This window comes from Camelus ferus, chromosome 20, assembly GCF_009834535.1.
Source record: "Camelus ferus isolate YT-003-E chromosome 20, BCGSAC_Cfer_1.0, whole genome shotgun sequence".
NCBI lineage: Eukaryota > Metazoa > Chordata > Mammalia > Artiodactyla > Camelidae > Camelus > Camelus ferus.
In genome coordinates, this window is record NC_045715.1 from 9,138,983 (window position 1) to 9,155,167 (window position 16,185).

The 16,185-nt window shown below is 49.6% G+C and overlaps 1 protein-coding gene across 1 annotated transcript in view; it reads right to left on the reverse strand.

The window, feature by feature from the left end:
• Positions 1–16,185, reverse strand: part of GFOD1 (glucose-fructose oxidoreductase domain containing 1) — a 91,539-nt gene that overhangs the window by 40,560 nt on the left and 34,794 nt on the right. The window lies entirely within an intron of this gene.

Below are 16,185 nucleotides of genomic sequence, written 5' to 3' on the forward strand. Positions count from 1 at the left end.
CCGAGTCACAATGATCATTTAAGATCGAGATGAATTCAATTAGCCAATGTGTTTCTAAAGCACCAGCTATGAACACGGCACTTTGAAGGACAATGTGTTCAGTAAGAAGCACGTGCCCTCCAGAGTATCTAATACTCCATGCTTGGGGACCCCATCCAGACCTACTACTGCCAGTGGCTCAATCTAGAAAGTTTCCAAAAGACCCTGACAATTGCTGAATGGTCCAGATGACTTAAGTCAGCTCCAAGAGCAAAGCCAGGGGACAAACATCCTAAAGACACAAAGTACCAGTGCTGTTTACCAACGCAGCGGTGCCGAGAGGACAGACAGCATCACATGGAAGGTTCCTACTGCGTCAAGCAGCCTGTCAAAGACCCATAATGTCAGCTCAAAATAGCAACAGAGCCCTCAGCCCAGGGACAGCTTCTCATAAAGGCGGCAGGTAAAGAACTGCTGGGACACGGGGTTTTTTCGTCCACAGCTTGAATACTCGGTGTAGAGCACACTCATTTCAGTAAGAATGAATTCGGGAAGACATGGACCACGTTCAATGGACAAGTGAATTATACAACGGGTGCACTGAGGACATGAAAGCAAAGTGAGAAGATAAAGGTGAACGCCTTGGGTCCCCCATCCTCCCGTGCCTGGAAGGAGGGGTTACCTTGTAGGTAAGGAAAGAGAGAGGCATCTGGCTTAACTGACCTGGCTTCCACCCCAGACCTGGACTAAGGCTGTCACTTTTGGAAGCTAGCCACTCCCCTACTCTAAAATCTGCACCAAGGCCACCTCAGGGGACAGGCAAGACTGTAAATCAAAATAGGGACTGGACCCCCCCCCCAAAATGAAGGTTGGAACTGCAGGAAACAGTCACCTTTTGAGTAGTTACCTGTCTCTCTCTCCTTAGTTTCTCTTCTGAGATGCCGAAGTCCAACCTAGACGCACAGCCTGATGGACACACGGCTGATAAACTAGATCCTTCTGTATAATATGCAGCCATGGGGATAGTTCTCCTTACATGGAAAAAATTTTATTCTTTTTTTTTAACTCAGGCTTCAGTTTGCTCATACTTCCTTTAACAGAACAAGCCAAGTCATGCAGCCCCTGATACCATGAAAATTACAAAAGTGGAGCCCTAAAAAGGGACACAGAGAAGGCCGCCCTAAATTTAAACCCAGACCAGACCACCACTTGAAGGAATCTGTCTCCTGAAGCCTAGGGCACTGGTTTCATTCAACACTTACTTGGAATTATAAGACATCAAAGCTGAAAGGCATCTTAGAAATCACGCTGTCTGGGACTCATGTTCAAGATTAAGAAGCAGACCCACATGGATGATGCTCGCAGGCACACATCTGGCAGAGCTGGAGGGAAAACCAAGGCTTCCGGAGCCCTGGTCTAGCGAGAGCCTTCCTGATATACTGGGAAATGTTACTCCACCCTTTACTAGCATCTTCAATAATGCAAAGCCCTAGAAGGAAGTCTGACAGCCGCCAAAGCTGACGGGATATTCAAAATGCAACCCGACAATTGTCTGCTCAGTGTTTCCTGGTCGGATTGTATAGCTGGGGAGCTCTAGCAGGTGGTTCCTGGGTTTGTGGGGCTGGTTTTTTTTTTTTTTTTTCCCTTAAGTTCCCATCCAGCAGAAGGCTTGGCAGGGAGGGAAAGAAACAGACGGTTCTGGCTTGAGTCTGGGTTGCCATGTTGGACTTCTCCCGTATTTCCTGTTGAAGAAAGAACTCGGAAAGAAAGATTCATGCCAATGTGAGAGGAACGCTACGCATCTTTCCAAAAGGAGATGGATGTGATTGAGAATTGGAGATCCCAATTCCGAAGAGGGAACAGACTATTTTAGACGTTTCCAATCTTCCCTGGAGGAGGGAAGGCCTCCACTGGACAGAGGTCTACTTGCAGGGGATGGAATAAAGGCAAACGACACCTGACCTCCCCACGGTGTGTGCCCCCGGGGACCACGCCTTGCTTCCCAGAGCTGCCCCCATCCTCCCTGACCTGGACCATGGCTGTCACTGCCGTTCTCCTTGCTTCACTCTGCCATCTGCTAATCCAGAGCCAGCCTCGTAAAGCAGGACATCGCATCATGTCCCTCGCTTGTCACCAGCCCTCCGGTGGCTTTGCAGTACATTTAACACCAAAACTGAGTCCTCGCTGTGGCTTCTCGGGCATCCACAGATCCACGGTGCCTCCCTCCCCGACTCTGACTCCCCCCACCCGGTTCACTCCTTTGTGGCCCACTGGCCACCCGCTGTCGCAGGACAGGTCAAACACCCTCCTACCCCTCGGTGCCAGCTGTGCCTTCTACCTGGGGGCATTCGCCCTGTGAACAGCCCCAGACGTCCCCAAGTCTCACTCTCTCACTTCCTTCAAATCTCTACTCAAAGGTCAGAGGGCCCTTCTCTGGCCCCATCACTCTCTGTTCCCTCCCGGTTCCCCAGCGGAGGGGCTGCAATCATCCTTCAGTGTTGCCCCTCCTGGCTGGAAGCAGCGAGCGCCGCGTGGTCTGCCCGAGCGCCGCCCCGTCTGGGACAACAGCAGACGCACAGAAGGAACTTAGTCCACATTCGGCGGCTTGCGTGGAGCTGAATGAAGCCAGGCCTTTCAACTAGGTGTGGACGGAGAAAACACAATTTCCACTGGAAAACTCAAAGCTGGCTGGGCCCTCTGGTTTCTCTGTATATACAGATTTGATTCCAACTAGATACATCCTTCTGTCTGCCCACATGGCCCTGCTTCTGAAGGGTGACAACCAAGCCTCAGGGATGCCGCAGGGAGGCCTGGCAGGGAGGCCGAGGGAGCAGGATCAGCCTTCAACTTCCCGGAGGAGAGGCCCTCCCAGGGCTCCGATCCAAGCACAGCCCCGACTCTGACGCATCTCTCAGGGGAAGGTCCCATCCCACCTCCTTCTGAGACACGGCTCACCTCGGAGGGGAATGCCAAGGAAGTTAAGAGCGGCAGAACAGAGGAAAGCTAAACGCGTCATTAACCAAGCCGGCCCCAGAGCATGCCTGCAACATCCCAGCCCCATGAGGACAAAGGCATGTGCTTTCTCTCTCCAATATGCCATGTCTAATTTGCATCATTGGGAAACACAGTAGAAGAGCTGCTGTTCTTCTTTCCTGGGTCTCTGGAATAAATTTTGTCAGGTATTTATCTTAATTTTCAGGACTTCAATTTACACAACAGGCTGGTATCTCTACTTCCATGAAGGACTGATGTCCTGAGTCTTCAGGAGGAAGTAGGCACAGGCCCTCCCTCCTCCGTGTGGCAACGGGACACGACACTAAAGCAACGTGCTGACGTGTCTTAAGAGTGATTTTTTAAATTCCATGCCCAGTAATTGTGCTTAGAAGAATTGACTCTAAACAGGATGTCATAAATCAGGCAAAAAGTTATTTGCACAAATAGTCATCTAAGCACGATTTATAATAGAAAAATACCCCTGGGAACAACCTACATATCTAAAAATAAGACTAATAATGCATGTGACATTCTTAGTCCAATGCCAGGCACACAGGAGTGGGTAGAACATTTTTGTGGGGTACACTGTATGGTGGATAGTCACACGCCTGCAAAAACCTGAGTAAGAGGAAAATCAACAATTACCTTGCAACAGGAGACTGTCTATCCACCAGTATTTTCAGAAAAGCCCCATCTATCTTTTCCAGCCACCGCAACCCCTATATCTGACAATTGCACAAAAGGACATGCCACCCACAAGCTCTGTTCTCGCTACCTGAACTGCTGCTCTGTGGGTCTTCATTAGCCTTCCCTTGGAGCGGCAGGTGGAAAAAGAACCACTCTGCAATTCAGCCAGCATGTCTTTCCTTTTCTTTGCATCTACCATGTTTTTGTGCCTTTGCTAAGATGCATGTCACAGGAAGGACCGTACAGACTAATGGGTCGGAAGCCCCTCCTGTCCAAGGAGCATCTCCAGGGACAGTCCAGAAGGCCTGCTGGGCAAGTACGGCCTTTCTCCAGGGTTGTCAGTCACACCCTGCAATAGTTAGAGCAGCAGCTGGCTTCTTCCTCTGGGAAGCACCAAGGGGAAAATCTGAAATTATAAGCTATCCTTCCTCTAAGGAGAAATATATCCAAAAGAGGAAGAACGCAAATCAAGAGGCTGTCAGAAAACTAGGGATTGGTTGGGAGCCCTCCCCCTTTTCACCTCTATATACACATAAGGCATGTATGCACTCACGCACACACACACGTGAACACACAATGCACCAACACACACGCACACACACAGGTGATCTCCTTTCCTCTAATCATGCCCTTTTGCAATTAAGGCTGCGATTCCATCCTCAGGTTCTAAGGACAACAAAAAACAGGAAGTTCATTTGAATGGTTTGTGACGCTGTGAAAACCCCAGGTGGAACCAGAGGCCCATGGAACTCATGCCGCCCAGCTGGATGCTCCCAAGAGTAAAAGACTGCAGGTGCGCGGAGAACCACATGGCTGGAAGGGACTTGAGGGACGTCCCCCACCCCCTGCAGAAGAGCATGCTGAGGTTTCCCAAGTGATGCTTAGTGTCCCCAAGATGCTACACAGAGGCTCTGTGCCCTCCCCAGCTCCAGTCCCAGTCCCAACCCAATAAATCCTCTCCTTCATCCCCCTGCTTCTCCACTTGCTCGGGACTTATTTGAAATCATGCCGCCACAGGACCGAAGCAGAGGCTTCCCAAAAAGCAGAGATGCTTCCACATCTGTGCTGCAGCCCTCTGCACGTGAGTCACTCGCTGTTTCAGGTGGATGTGAACACAGAAAAAGAAAAAAAAGAAACTCACGTTCCTTTTGATTCAGATCATTTCCATCTCAGTAGGAAGCAAGTGTTCACCCAGATACCAGTGGGCTGGTTCCTTTGTTTAAACAAAAGGCTTTCCTGAAAGCTGCAAGGAACCAGAGGGCAAGGATTCTTAGCAAGCAGTTTAGTGAAAGCAGGAGGCGCTCCGGTGGGAACGTCTTACCCTGGCTGGACAATTCTGGACACTGAGCTGGCAGCGTGGACCGTGTGAATGTGTGTGACTAGTGGTTTCACCCAAGGAGTGACCTCACATCCAGCTTGCTTTAATTGGCTATTTCCTCTCCATCTAATGCTGTTTCAAATACACATGTGTGGTAACAAACATGATTCTCACAAAGAGCTGGTGTCCAAGGGGCCATGATGCCCTTCAGCTGGTCTACCAAAAACATTCTTGAAAGCCAACCAAGAGAATCCCCTTGAAACTCCGTTTCACTTCCAAAATAAATAATGGAAGGAAACTCCAGACAGCATTACATTTGGTCTAAAATGCCCAGCAGAGTACCTGGCAGACAGAAAGAGACGTAAATCTCAGACTCCCTTACTCCAGCGTTTCATTTGAGAACAGGTTCCCAAAGACGGCTGAAATTCACACACAGTTACACCGACAGTCCTGAGAACGAAGCTAGGTTCCTTTCTTGAGAACCTGTTCCATGCAAAGCACTAGGCCAGCTGCTCTTTGTCCGTGTCACCTGTCACCCTGAGAAGGCAGTCAGACCCACTTCGCCATACAGAGGAGGGTGCTGGGAGTGCCCAGGTGCCTGGGCCAGCGTCATTCAGGGAATCAGCAGCAGAGCCAGGACTGGACCCACTTTGATCCAGAACTCATTCTCTGCTCACTATAACACACTGCCTTCCATGAAGGATCTTCTCAAAGTAACTCAGAGATGGCTCCTTCCTTAGAGACCCTTTACAACCTGCCTCCCACCCAAAGCAGGAATGTTCCCAGCAGATGGTCATTCCCCCTTTGCTTAACTAATTATAGTGACAATGGGCTGAGAGAGTTGCCACTCCATGGCTGAGCTGAACCAGCAGTCTAAAGTTCTGTCTCTACACTGGGCTGAAAGCTGCCCCAGCATAACTTTGACTCCTGGGTTCTGAGTGCTCAGTTCTGTCCCAAATTTTGCAAGCACCAGGAAGGTGATGCTGACAATGACACGGCAGTGATGCCATGAAGGTTCATCTTAAAACCTCGTTACAGAGAAGCCAGATGTCAAGGGTCCCCTTTCAAACCTGACACCCCATCCAGGACATACGGGACATATCAAGATGTGAACAAAAGAGAACACTTAATATATTATGTCATCTGGATGATGGATATTATAAAACTATTAAAATCAAGTTTCAAGTGATACTCCGAATCATAATACTCACCACGCACTGTTAACAAGAACATAATAAAAGCAGCATAATTGCAACTCTGTTAAAACAAAAAACCAAAAACCTACAAACATATAAAAATATATAGAAAAAATGCAAAAAAAAATTGTGATCACTCCTGATTAATGAAGAGGGCTTTAAAAAAAAAAAAGTCTTCCTTTTCTATTTCTGCATCTTTTGAAATTTTACAAAGTTTTTTTTTTTTTTTTAATGTTTCGGACTTAGCCATCCAATCTAAGGAACTACCCGTGAGCACATCCATATAAAGATTAGAATAATAGTAGCAATAATAATGATAATAATATCGATAGCAGCTCCAAAACTTCTATGACTCACTATGGGCCAAGCAGCATTCTTAGGACTTCATCAAATACATTAACACACTGAATCCTCACCACAACCCTTTGAGTTAGATACTACCATTTGTCACCATTTTTCAGAGGAGAAAACTGAGGTCAGAAAGATTAAGGCACTTGTCGAAGGCCCCAGAACTAGTAAAAGGTAGATTTAAATCCAGGCAGTCTGACCCAAGGGGCCATGCTCTGGGCCACTCCTCTAAGGCCCGTGTTCCATCAGACCTGAGCTAAGATTCAGAGCAGCAAAAAATGGCTCAAAACCCCATCTGGTCCACTGCTGGGTATATGTACAAAATAACTGAAAACCAGATCTTGGAGAGAGAGTCACCCACCCATGCTCACTGCAGCATTAGTCACAATAGCCAAGAGGCGGAAGCAAACTAAATACCCATCAACAGATGAGCGGATAAAGAAAACGTGATATATACACATACACACACTGAATTCTGACACACACTACAGCATGAGTTGTCCTCGTGGATAAACCTTGAAGGCATTAAGCTAAGCCAGTCACAAAAGGACAAACAGCGTAAGATTCTGCTCACATGCGGTACGCAAGAGTAGTCAAAATCAGGGAGACAGCAGCATGGTGGCTGCCAGGGGCTGGAGGGAGAGGGAAATGGAAAGTTACTACTTAATGAGCACAGAGTTTCAGTTTTACAAGATGAAGAGATTTCTGGGGACGGATGGTGGTAATGACTGCACCACACTATGAACGTATTAAATACCACTGAGCTGTATACTTAAAATGGTTAAGATGGTAACTTTTCTGTGATGTGTATTTTACCACAATTAAAAAAAATGGGAAAGATTCAAAATGAATAAAAAGCATCTGAAGACGGTGAGCTTGTGGGGTTGCTCAGAGAGAGACCACAGGTCGCAGTCTTCATTCAGGACTGAAAGCTTCAAGGTCTCCAATACCTGCCTCTTCCTGACAAGTCCACATGGCCTGAGCATTTCTACCCCGGCCCCTGTCAATCTCACCAAAGAGCCAGCAAGGAGGCTCCACGTGGGAATTCTAGAAATTAAAATAAAAATGACAGCCATGTTCACCACTTCTTTCCGGAAAAGAGGAAGAGGGTCTTGGGCCGTCCTGCTCACATAGGTGGGGGCACAGGCACACGTCACCAGGTTTGATGGGCGCCACTGTTGCTGGGAGCAGGTGAGTCAGGCTGAGGCCAGGCCTCCAGCTCCCCACTCCCAGCTGGCTTCCCAGTGCCTCCTCTGTGAAAGCCACACACAGCAAGGCGAGCCTCAGGCCCAGCCTGCCTGGTTCTACAAAACAGAGGACATGAGCACCAGGAAGCCACAGAAACAGCCGTCGAGGGGCTTGGTGTCCCACAAACTAGCCTGGGTCCATCCTCCCCCGGCCCTGACCATGTCCTCTGGGTCACAAGGTGGGGTGGGAGCTCTAACGGGGGTGAGGCACAGACTTGTCGGCTCCCAGGAAAATGACTGCACCCTCTCCCTCAGGCCTTCTGAAGCTGCCCAGGGTCCCAGGTGCACTGCCTGCCCCTTCAAAGCCTGGGAAGTTGCCATCTGCTCCCCCAGGATGCTGAGTATCCTGCTGGGGTCCTTCAGGCACCCAGGGAGGGCAGGTCAACCTTTAATGAGAAAAGAATATGAAAACGAATATATGTATGTATATGCATGACTGGGACATTGTGCTGCACGCTAGAAACTGACACATTGTAACTGATTGTATCTCAATTAAAAAAAAAAAAAAGGGAGGTCACAATGAGAGCCTGGAGCTGGGAGAACAGCTCCCCAGAGCTCTGGGTGGATTACAGGGCAGACTCCGAGCAAGGGACAACTCAAAACCTTACAAGCAGGATGGGGACGGGAGCCAAGCTAGAGCAGAGGACAGAGAGCCCTTTGACAAAGATGGCAAGTTCTTCGCAGCTTTCTCCTGCTCTGGGAATGGCGACTGTGTCTGCAGGGAGAGAACAGGGCTCTGTTGCCAGAGGCTGGCGTTCGAGTCCTGGCGTTCGAGTCAGCTCTTTCTCTTGCTGCCTGTGTCTTGGGGCAGGCTATTTAACGTCTCTGGGCCTCAGGTTTCTCCTCTGCAAAGCAGGACGGGAGCAGTATTTCCTTTGCGTGGTTGCTGTGTTGAGCACAACCACGGGGAAGCAGGGGTTGAAATCACAAGGGGGCAGGAAGTGGCCCTGACAGCACGTGTTTGGAAACTGACAGGACAAACTCATGCCAACCGGGGCTCTTGACATGCTGAGCTTTTCTACTTGGACCAAATCACCCTGAAACTACATTTTCCAGGTGGTGTGGAGTTTACCCAGGACCCAGGGCCCCAGGTCCTCTGCACATCTCAGGCCTTGGAAGAGAAAATGGGCCGACGGGAGACCTCGGCTGTCAGAAGATCCAGGAACTGTGCAAAAAGCCAAATTACCAACAGAGAGGCTCAAGGCTGAGAAAAGACCTGAGGGAACTGGGAAGAGTTGAAAACAAGATTTTAAAAAGCACTGTTTTTCAGCAAACTCCTCTGATGTCTTTGAGACACTCAACCGTCACAAGTCTGAGCTGCCCGCATTTCAAAGGTGTCACCAGCACATTTGATGATGAAGGAAGGCTGATGCCACTGCCTGCTGGGCCGGGAGCTCCCTTGGATGGGGCACTTTTGGGATGCGGGGGCCCCGAAGGGCACCTCTCCCTCAGGACCGTGGGACATCACATGAGCCTCCTGACGCTGCGGGCCCCAAGCGTAGGAAGGGACTGCAGAACTTCGAGGTCAACTCTGACAAAAGAGAACAATGACCAGTCCCTGATGGAGAGCTGTGACTGCTCCCTTTTCAGATGGCTCCTGGCCAGCAGAGCACAGAGGCCTGGCAGCCCACAGACCTCAGCAACACGATCAGCAACCACACGCACGCGGGCCTGGGAATCCCAGGCACCGTAGAGATGGGAAATCCGGGTGGAAACGAGCTGCCTTTTCTATCAGCCACGTTTTAGTGCTGAACTCCCTTTTCTTCTCAGTGTTAGAAAAAGAAAAGCAGCCCCCTCCAGTGTCTGCAGACGGCTGGTCCCCTCTCTGGCTCCCCAGCCTGGCTGAGCAGCCCCTGCTCTGGCCCTAGTGCCTCTTCTGACACCATGTGAGCCCTGGTCCAGGGTGACACTCATCACCGAGCGGTGTGAAAACCGGGGGCTGGGGAGGAAGTGGCAAGTGTGAGAAAACGGAGGGGGCAGGGTGCCCCAGGAGCCCCACACACAGCAGTGGAAACGCAAACTTGACATTGTCACTTTCCTGTTACCTTTTGATCTCTGGCACCCAGGGAGACAGTGCTGGCTTTTCATTTCCCCTGCCTTTCACACCTGGCACATTAAAGACTGCTTTAAGGGAAAAAGAAAAAGGGCTCAAGTGTTTAAATCATGAAGCTGAGGAACCAGCAGAGAGTCCTCTCTCTATGCCCCACTGAAGCGCCAGGAAGCTTCTCTGAGGGAATCCCCGGGCCTCCTCTCAGGGCAGGAGCAGGGGGCCCTCCTCTCCAGTATCTGCACTTTCATGCTTGTTTCTCCCGTCACCGCAGCCCAGCTGTAAGCTCAAAGGGGCCCCATCTCCCTCCATCAAGAGCAGAGGACTTTCTGATTATTCCCAGTTGTTAAATCAGGTCCACCGGGGATCCCACGATGCACAGCTTCTGTCTGCTTTTTCTCTGACCTAGTTAACAAGTATCAGGTTAGATGCACATTTTCTTGATCATCCAAAAGGTGGAAATAAACATCTTAATTAGTACCAAAGCCCCTGAACAGGGGATGCTAGCTCACTTGAAATCCAGACAAGATGCTAAGAGGATGAGCCCAGGCATGAATCTACAAAGATGTGCTCCTGGGAGCCTCACAAATGAAACAGAGAGGAAGGACCCAGAGTGAGTCAGGGTGGGTGGCAGATCTGTTATTCCTATGAAAGAAAGAAGAGTACAGGTATCTCCCTGTTCTGCGGGATGAGAGGCCCTGGCCGGCCACAGCACACCTCCCAGTCACCGGCCTCAGCTGCAAGGGAGAGCCAGTCCCTGCAGGGCAGGCACTGCGCCGACAAAGGGCTTTGTGGCCCCAACACGAAAGGGTGGCTGCATTCAGGAGCCGGTTCCCTCCTTCGCATGCCATCCACCAGGGCATTCAGCCAGCTTGTTGCTGTTTCCAAAACTGCCCAACTGCCTATCTAATGCAAAGGAGGAGGATCTCGGAGACCATGAGGGGTTCTCACAGGCAGAAAGGTATGTGTTTCCTGCTGGCCAAGATCTAGGAGTCACTCAGGTATTGCTGGTATAAAAAGCTTGGCTGGAAACTAAGTCAGGTGGTGCCCTGGGCCTCTGGGTGTGACTCAGACACTAGGCTTCTTAGAAACAGCTCTTTGCCCAAGACTTTCTGGAAGAACCAGATTAGGGCACAACACAATAATGGCATGAAATTGACTGAGTGGGTTGATGGAGGGCATCTTTCTTAAAAGAACAGAACAGAAAACAGTGTTACCCGATGTAATAAGTTCATTTGTTTTATGTATTCATATATTTCTATACTATATAGACATACGCATTTACATGTTATTATATAAATACGCACATATATTACCTATGCGTATTCATGTATATATTGGTGTAGCAAATTGTATTCTTCAAACGTGAGTGCAGAATCTGTAACCTCACATATTCTTTTAGAATCTTCTTACTTCCTGATGAAGAGGCAGACCGTATGGCCCTCCCCTTGGATTTGGGTGAGTCTTTGTAACTGGCACAATGAAAAAAAAAAAAAAACTGCAGGGGAAGTGGCACTATGTGAGTTCCAAGGGCCGGTTATAGAAGGTGATACAGCTTCCCAATGGCTCACGCTCTCCCTTGGGATGCTGGCTTTTGGAATCCAGCCACCACACTGTGAGCGAGCCCACGCCGCACACAGGTGTTTCCACGAGAGCCCCAGCTGACGCCCCAGCTGATGCCCCAGTGAGGAGCCGCGTCTGGTAACTGACCAGATGGGTGAGTGTGCCTTCAGGTGACTCCAGCCACGCAGAAGATGCAGTGTAGAGCAGAGATGCGCTTTCCATGCCAACCCTGCCCAAATTAGAAATTCAAGAGCTAAATGGATGACTGGTTTTGTTTCATGCTGCTAGATTTGGGGGTGACGCAGGACACAGCCAGAGAGAAGCAGAATCGTTGAGCTGTGATAGAAAATGTATCTCCTACATCGACCCCATGTCAAAAAAAGCTTGGGAAACACTGAACTTGACCACCACTTATTTTCTATTCATTCATTCACTTATTTACAAAAATTTACTGAGCCTAGTAGTGTGCTGGGCCTATTACGTGCTATCCATTCAGTCTTCCCAGCACCCCTGGGAGAGCCCACCCTGCTCTCATTCCTACTGTACAGAGAGAAAATGAGGGAGGTCCCCTGAGCCTAGGCAACAGGTGAGTTCTCAGTCCTGCTCAGGGCACCAGCAAGGCAAGGGGGGATGGGGAGGAAGGGCAGACCTTTCTATGGGGAGATGCCACAGAGAAGGCTGCTTCCTGGAGAAGTTTTGTCCTAAAGGCAAGCTTTCAAGAACTCACATAACTTAAGGTTTAGAATTGGCTGGAAAAATTATCTAACCCAAACCCTCCTTCTATAGATGAGAAATCAGATTCCAGAAAACACAAGTTTACAGCTAATACGTAGTTGAGCTGGGACAAAATCCCCATACCCCAGTTAGCAGCCTGGTCCTCTTCCCACCACACCACAGGTAGCATCCTCGGGCAGCCCCACCTGGGATTTAGTTACACACCAAACCAAGTGTCTTCTGAAGGAATGGGAACCACAGTATGGGGTGGTGACCGTCAGGAACAAGCACAGGGAAGGGATTTGCTGCACTGTTATCTGTGTTCCCAATGCTCCTATATGGGCCGCTGGTCAAACACTATCCTAGGATCAGTTTTTAAGCAGCTACTGCAATGCTGAGGCAGAGGAGAGAATAAACAACTGACAGTAAAAGAAGAATCACGTTTGTGATTTCAGATGGATCTGGGTGTGCCTGCGGGTCTGAGAAAGTCAGACCATGGCAGCACGGCCGCCCCGTGCAGACCTAACCCAGAGGGGCTCCGATGCTCAACCCTCCTTCTCGGCAACCACTGCCGGTGCAGAGGACACTTGTCTGTCTGTCTCAAATAAATGCAAAACTGGTCATCCCGAGCCTTCCTTCGCGGATGTAAGAAATGTCACGCCTGCATTTCTGGAGTTCTCTCTGCAAGCAGAACAGCTGAGCTAGTAATGCAGGTCGTCCTTTACTGAGCTCTTACGATGTGCTGGGCGCTGGACTCTGCACCCGGCGTGTGTTATCTCCTATCTTCACAGGAACCGTCTACGTTAGATAACGTTATCCCCACTTCACAGGAAAGGAAACACAGCGAACTGAGCTAGCACACTTCTCCACAGCCTTACTTAAACACTCGTCCCCAGCACGGTTCTCCGTTATGGGGTGGGAGAAGGCAAATACTTTAAAAAATATCCATGCCTGTGTTTTACCCTCAGAGATACTGATACACTTGCTCGAGGATACAGCCTGGACACCCAGAGTTTTAAGAGTCCCGGGGGGGATTCTAATATGCAGTCGGTCAGGACTGAGAACCACGGCACCAGGGTAAGTAAGTGACGGAGGCAGAACCTGAACCCAAGTCTCTCCAGTCCCAGAGCCTGCAATTGTGACCGCTTACCCTCACGACCTGCGCTGAAATAAGAACACGTGGTGCAGGCAGTCAATAATCATTGTTAAAGACAACCCCAGTAAGACCAGCTCCCCAGTTCTAGGCTGCTCGGGTTGCCCACGTAGTTCCAGGTCTTTCCATTTAAGGGTTTACATGCTTTCTCTGTGTGCAGTGCCCACCTCCTGCATTGTAATGTGTCCTCAGATGTCTGCTCTCAGAACTGCCCCTGGGCACCACTCCTCATTTCTAGAAAACTAAGAGCTCAGACGTCCTCCCATCCCAGGACCGGCCTGACCTCCTGGCAGCAATTTTGCTAACAAATGTTTTCAAAAAATCAAAACCAGCTATGTTTCCTATTAAATCAGAGAGCAGCTTTCCATGTAACCAGTACTCTGGTTATTACTCAAACATCCCTCGTTCGTTTTAAGAAATGCGGAACCCTTTCAATACTTTCAAGCAAGTGCTTATGTTTTCTTCCAATGCTTCAGCTTTGCCCAGTGAGCCCTGGTGTGTGTCTTTCCTGCTCTAGAACCACTCTCTCCTCTCTTCTTCCTACGTGACAGACGGGAACAACTGCAACTCTCTGGGCATTCAGACAGACAAGAATAAAAAGAATAGGGTTTGGCCTGGTGCACTAGTCACTGTATCAGCCAATCAAAAAGTCATCAGACCACTGCAAAGAAGTCATTCCACCATCCACATCGGCCAGGGTTGGTATCATTTCATTACATGATAAGCATTAACATTAAGCTCCCCTCCCCAAGCCCTCCCTACAGGGGTGAGGGCAGCAATGTGCCCAGGGTGGTACCGTCAACATTGAAGAGCCACACATTTGATGTCAGTTCCCAGCACAGGAAGGTGAGTGGGGATGCATCTGCAGCCCAGAGCCAATACTGCCTGGCCCTGAGTTCAAATGCTTTGCCCTGTTCCTGGAGAACCGGCCAAGTCCATGGTGTGATGGACTCCACTGGGCTGAGAAACCAGGAGACTTCTCTCACCAACGATCCATGATTTTTAACTAGCTGTGAGCCCAGACAAGCAACCTAAGACCTCAAACCCCTCGGGGCCCACGTTTCCTCATGGACTCCAAGCCCCTAGAGGCCCTGCAGGTTGACGGGCACCAGCGTGGGTGTCAACTCTCCTCCTGGATCCGCCCACAAGTATGCTGCCACCACACACCTATGGGCTTTGGCCTCCCTGGTTTCTGAACTGGTGGGGCTATTGGTGAAAAGTTTCCAGGAAAAAAACAAATCTGAGATCACTGCAAATGACAGGTCTCTTTAAAATGAAATGCAGAACAGATGCATTCCACAGATAGACACTTATCCAAGGGCAAAGGGGGCAAATATTTAAATTTAGAGTTCTCCTCAATGTCATACTTTGTGCAAAGAATTTATCTTCCAATCTTCTCAGCTCCCCCATAACGATCAACCTCCCCTAATGACTTGAGTCCCCCTAACAGGTAACTAAACAATAACACAAGCAACAGTCCTAGAGCCGCAGGTCCACCTCCAGGAACACAGTGACGACCTGTCTTATGCACACAGTGCAGGAGATGAAACATGGCCAAGAAGAGGTTCAGCCTCTGGCAGAAGGCAAAGTGGAGGAAGGTTGGGGAGGGCAGCAGAATTCTGGCAGATTCTGGCTGGCAGCCATCCAAGCCTGCTTCACAACCCGTCTCCACAAAGGGCCAGATTTCCTGATGTTCACGGAGTCCTCCTCATATTTACATGTGAATATTGAGGAACTAATACGCATCTCAGTGGGACGTAGAGACTGCCCGGTCATAATCTCCTCTTTGCTCACAGTAATAACGTTCTGCACTCATAACTGGGTCCTTAATCTAAGGAGCTCAAGACCCGAACCCACCATCAGAATAGCCACAGAATTCAAATGATTTAGGAAAACAAGCTCTTGTTTGACATTTTTCACCGGCCAAGGCAAACAGATCTTGTCCTTTGGCAACGCCTGGCTTCTTTCTTCTCAAAACAACAGTCTGGAGCGAAGAGATTTCTCCGCCCACAGAACCAGTGGGGATGACAGCTGGGTCTGGCGTTACTATTTCTCCTAACCAGCTCGCTTTCAAAAGAAAGGTAATGCTTCTCCCTTATTCCTGCAGAATCAAGAGATGTACTCAAGACCGAGATATCTTAATGCTGCAGCTCAGAGGATGCACCGATGTAATAAAGCACATGTCTCATCTTCAAGAGGCCAGAAGCCTTAGGCCACGTGTGACACAGCCCGTCCTGCTGGGTTGCACAGACGTCAAACCCTTGGCTGTCCGAAGCCTCTTGGGCTGAACACCACATTGAGCTCTGATCTCTTAACAGAACATCACACCAAGGACCCAGCCAAGTATGGCAGCCTGGATTAAAAGAAATGCACAGGGTGGCAGAGGGAAGGTTGGAGAATGTCTGTCCAATCACAAAAGGGGGAAAGTGATGCTGGCAGGGACCAAAAAAGGCCACCCGAGGGGGAGGGGACCACAAACCACCATGCTGGGGTTTGGACCTACCACTCTGCCCACTGGGCTACCAAGCACAGCCCATTCGTAGCATGACAATGAGGCCAAGAACAGAAAGTTACCAAAGCCACAGCTCTGGGGGCAGTGACACAACAGGGGACAAGCTTTTGAAGTATCCATATCTTGAAACAGAATTTATGTCAAACCACCTTTAAAACTCCCAAACACAGATCTAGTCACCTGCGATGCCCAAAATCAAATCCTAACAACCAGCACTCCCAGACAGCCCCCTGGAGAATGAGTCCAGAGCATCAAAACAGAGGCCTGTGTTTGCCAGAGCTCTGGGGACCGCCGGTGGGGTGACTAGTTACACCACCTGGTAGCCTGATCTCTAAGCTGGAGGCTACAGTGTGGCGAGGACAATCTTTCTGGAAAAGCCACTCCAAAGGGAGAGCCTGGGTGTGCAGCCCTAGGAGGGTGAAGCGGG